Source organism: Oryx dammah, unplaced genomic scaffold (assembly GCF_014754425.2).
Source record: "Oryx dammah isolate SB20612 unplaced genomic scaffold, SCBI_Odam_1.1 HiC_scaffold_8, whole genome shotgun sequence".
Lineage (NCBI taxonomy): Eukaryota > Metazoa > Chordata > Mammalia > Artiodactyla > Bovidae > Oryx > Oryx dammah.
In genome coordinates, this window is record NW_024070192.1 from 54,265,004 (window position 1) to 54,270,111 (window position 5,108).

At 45.7% G+C, this 5,108-nt stretch overlaps 1 pseudogene; it reads right to left on the bottom strand.

The window, feature by feature from the left end:
- Nucleotides 1–375: 375 nt before the first annotated feature.
- On the bottom strand, nt 376–1,448 carry LOC120866495 (annotated as a pseudogene).
- Nucleotides 1,449–5,108: the final 3,660 nt, after the last annotated feature.

Genomic DNA, 5,108 nt, shown 5'->3' on the forward strand with positions numbered 1-5,108 from the left:
CTAGAGCAGGTAGTTTACAGAATTTATAGCAAAAAAAATATTCAGAAGTAAAATGCATATCCATATATAAGATTAAATTGCTAACAAACCTATATATAATAGTTCAGAATCATTTATCTCTTTATTCACCAGTCATCAATACACGGGTCTTTGATCATATCTTTATTTTTATGGAATTGTCATTTTTACCCTTCATCTTAACTCCATAGACCAGGCACCCTCTAAATGCAAGAGCAAGTGGTATAATAATCACTTAAGTCTTAGTAGTGCATTCCCAGATGTTGAGAAAGTGAGCAGTTCTAATGACTGGGTAAACACTTTCTTTGCAAGTCAGGTAATTCCCAATTCTGTGTTCTTTTTTTTTTAGAACTTTTGCTTTTAATACAAAATAAAATATTTTATTAGGCTTGGGGGGAGGTGGTGTTCCTATCCTGTCACTTTCTCTTATGCCTCCAGCCCACTTTCTTCTCACTGGAAGCTGCTCCCTGGCTCATGGGTCACACGGCAGGGCCTCCATAGAAACAGGGAACAAAGATGGAGCAGAGATGGGCTAAGGCCAACACACACATTGAAGGATGGTTACGGGCCCGTAGTCTTCCTCTTCCCCTCCTACTGCAGTCTAGTCAAATCTCCTAGACAATCAAACATCTAGGTCATCGTCTGGGTCTTCTTGATCCAGGTCATCGTAAGCATCTGGCTCATAGAAGATGTGGCTGGTAGCCTGGCCCAGCCCAGGGCGCAGTAGAGCCTGCTGTCAAGGGAGTATGAGGATCTGAGCGGGGCTGGGATTCCAGTGGCGGCTCCGCTTGGAGCTCCAAGCTGAAGTCAGGAAGGATGGAGAACCACTGAGTCTGGTGGGTGGGGCGCTGTCTCGGCCTCCGATAGAGGATGTGAGTCGATGCCTGGCCCATCGTACCACTCAGGGTCACCTCGGTCTGAGCAAGGCTGCTCAATGCTCCCAAAGGGCCTGGGCTGTGAAGCTCTTCATGCAGCAGGCCCAGCACACGCACCTGCTCATCTGGGGGGGGTGTCACAAGGGCAGGAGTCCTGACGGCTCAGCGCATGCAGGGTCTGGCAGAGTGTGGGGCAGGGAAGGTGATGCAGCAACCAGCTGAGGGAATCAAGAGCAATGGTGGCAGGGCCAGAACCTGTCCTCTTGTCCAGGGCCCTCAAGGCTTCCAGGGGCCCTCCAGGAAGGGCTTTCCCAGGTTTTGACCAGCTGAGAGGGTCTCTAAAGAGATCATGGTAAACCAGCCGGCTGTTGATATTGGAGTCAAAAGCTTCACGAAACTCTTCTTCGCTCACTTCACAGCCCAGGACGTGGACTTGCTCCCCACACAACGCAGATTTCTTGACAAGCGCCTTCAGGAGACTACACCCCTCCCACTCCACGGAGTCCCGAAGCAGCACCAGGCCACCAAGAGCCAACAGCGACTCCAACATCCCCAAAACGCCCAATTCTGTGTTCTTAACACTATTTAACCTAACTAAATTGTTGACTGATGGAATCCAGTTCAGTCACTCAGTCATGTCCGACTCTAAGCAACCGTATGGACTGCAGCACGCCAGGCTTCCCTGTCCATCACCAACTCCTGTAGCTTGCTCAAACTCATGTCCATTGAGTCCCTGATGCCATCCAACCATCTCATCCTCTGTTATCCCCTTCTCCTCCTGCCTTCAATCTTTCCCAGCATCAGGATCCTTTCCAGTGAGTCAGTACTTTGCATCAGGTGGCCAAAGTATTGGAATTTCAGCTTCAGCATCAGTCCTTCAAATGAATATTCAGGACTGATTTCCTTTAGGATGAACTGGTTGGATCTGCTTGCTATCCAAGGGACTCTCAAGAGTCTTCTCCATCACCACAGTTCAAAAGCATCAATTCTTTTGCGCTCAGCTTTCTTTATGATCCAACTCTCACATCCATACACGACTACTGGAAAAACCATAGCTTTGACTAGATGGACCTTTGCTGGCAAAGTAATGTCTCTGCATTTTATTTAATATGCTGTCTAGGTTGGTCATAGCTTTTCTTCCAAGGAGCAAGTGTCTTTTAATTTCATGGCTTCAGTCACCATCTGCAGTGATTTTGGAGCTCAAGAAAATAATGTCTGTCACTATTTCCACTGTTTCCCCATATATTTGCCATGAAGTGATGGGACCAGATGCCATGATCTTAGTTTTCTGAATGTTGAGTTTTAAGCCAGCTTTTTCACTCTCCTCTTTCACCTTCATCAAGAAGTTCCTCAGTTCCTCTTCACTTTCTGCCATAAGGGTGATGTCATCTACATATCTGAGTTTATTGATATTTCTTCTGGCAATCTTGATTCCAGCTTCGGCTTCATCCAGCTTGGTATTTCATGTAATGTATTCTGCATATGAGTTAAATAAGGAGGGTGACAATATACAGCCTTGGCGAACTCTTTTCCCAATTTGGAAACAGTCTGTTGTTCCATGCCCAGTTCTAACTGTTTCTTCTTGACCTGCACACAAATTTCTCAAGAGGCAGGTAAGGTAATCTGGTATTCCCATCTCTTTAAGAATTTTCCATAGTTTGTTGTGATCCACACAGTCACAAGCTTTGGTGGAATCAATAAAGCACAAGTAGATGTTTTTCTGGAATTTTCTTGCTTTTTCAATGATCCAGTGGATGTCAGCAATTTGATCTCTGGTTTCTCTGCCTTTTCTAAATCCAGCTGGAACATCTGAAAGTTCATGGTTCACCTATTGTTGAAGCCTGGCTTGGAGAATTTTGAATATTACTTTGCTAGTGTGTGAGATGAGTACAACTGTGCAGTAGTTTGAACATTCTTTGGCATTTGCCTTCTTCGGGACTAGAATGAAAATGGACCTTTTCCAGTCCTGTGGCCACTGCTGAGTTTTCCAATTTGCTGGCATACTGAGTGCAGCATTTTAACAACATCATCATTTAGGATTTTAAATAGCTCAACTGGAATTCCATTACCTCCACTAGCTTTGTTCATAGTGATGCTTCCTAAGGCCCACTTGACTTTGCCTTCCAGGATATCTGGCTCTAGGTGAGTGATCACACCATCGTCATTATCTGGGTCATGAAAATCTTTTTTGTATAGTTCTTCTGTGTATTCTTGCCACCTCTTTTTAATATCTTCTGGTTCTATTAAGTCCATACTGTTTCTGTCCTTTATTGAGCCCATCTTTGCATGAAACGTTCCCTTGGTATCTCTAGTTTTCTTGAAGAGATCTCTAGTCTTTCCCATTCTATCGTTTTCCTCTATTTCTTTGCATTGATCACCGAGGAATGCTTTCTTACCTCTCCTTGCTATTTTTTGGAACTCTGAATTCAAATGAGTATATCTTGCCTTTTCTCCTTTGCCTTTCACTTCTTTTTTTTTCTCAGCTATTTGTAAGGCCTTCTCAGTCAACCATTTTGCCTTTTTGCATTTCTTTTTCTTGGGGACAGTCTTGATCGCTGCCTTTTGTACAAGGTCGTGAACCTCTGTCTATAGTTCTTCAGGCACGCTGTCTATCAGATCTAATTCCTTCAATCTGTCACTTCCACTGTGTAATTGTCAGGCGAATGTATGCTCCTTGGTTCTGTCTCATCACAACAAAGATTTGGAGTGACAGACATTAAAGCCCTTGGCGTGTCACAGCTCTCGGGTCTTGGACAGATGGTGTTATAGCTCTCAGACAAATCGGTGTTACCGCTCCATGTTACAGCTCTATTTTATTTAGAAAATAACAGGAGAATCCATTCTCGAGGCGTGAGGACATGCCGACCCAAAGACGTGAAGAGAAGAGAGTGGGGGAGCGTGCCAGCATGCGCAAGAGAGGGCGCCCTGGCCCTTTGGCTCCTCCTTTTATATGTTTTTGCCTCCCCCTGGCTGGCCAGGAGCACTCTTTGTTCTACCTGAGGTCCTCACTCTGGTCCTCGGACCTTCCTTTGACCTTTCTTTGTTCCAGTTTTGTGGGCTTTTCCCTTCCTTGTCTTTTAGCCACTTCCATTCTGGACTCCTGTTTCCTATTCTACCTACCTAACATTCCCCCCTCAAGAGATGGGAGGCCCAATTCTTTGGAAATAGGGGCTTGGAGGTCTTTCTGCCTACTTCCTGCTGAACGGGGACGGCGAGGGGTACTGGGCCTCCCCCTCTTGCTAGTCTCAGGCCTCAGAGTCCTTATAGCAGTGTCCATCTAAGGCTGTGTGATTTTTCTGTGGTCGGCTGTAGTTTTATACCTTTGTTGAACTGGCACTGCATGTTGTAGCTTGTCGACCTGGGCAGAGACAAAACAGGTTAGACAATTGACAGTACATGGAATAATCATAAGCAGCATCAATATAGTATAACAAGGACTAGTGGGGCATTAGCCAATTTCAAATTCCTATCTCCAGGATGGCTCAAGTTCCTCCTTGTTTAGGGATCAGAAGATTTATTTCCTGCCTGTTTTGGAGTACAGTCCCTACCAAGCTGTGTTGGCTCTTTAGAGCTATCCTGAGAAACCTTACCCCCAGAAACTAGATTTTGTGGGTGTTCATTAGGATGGCACTCATTTGTACTTCTGAATAGGTATCTGAGCTCTCCCAGGGGCTCACAGGTGTATTGATTTTGGGGGTGTTCGTTAGAACGGCACTCATTTGTAGTCTGAATAGGTATCTGAGATCTCCCAGGGGCTCACAGGTGTATTGAGTGTCCTCCTCTGTTTTCTTCCACAGCTTGATTCCTGAGTAGTGAATCCTGGAGTCGTGTCCTGGCACCTTGACTGCTGTGGGGGTAGAAAGTATTACAGGGTAGGGGCCCTTCCATGTGGGCTGGAGTTGAGCTTTTGGGGACCCATCTTTCCAGACTTTAATTAGGACTTGAGTCCCTGGAGCATATAGTGGTGACTCCTTAGAATCTTTTGGGTCCTGGTTTATACCCCACAAGCGTATATCCTGTAGGAATTGCCCAATGGCCATGGTATAAGACAGGAGGGTCTGAGCCTCTGGATCTAGGAAGAGGTCATTGACATAAACAAAAGGTTTCCCATATAGCATCTCATAAGGACCAAGACCAGCCTATTCCTTAGGGGCAACATGGGTGCGGAGGAGAGCTATTGGTAAAGCCTCTTTCCATCCCAGGGAGGTCTCCTGG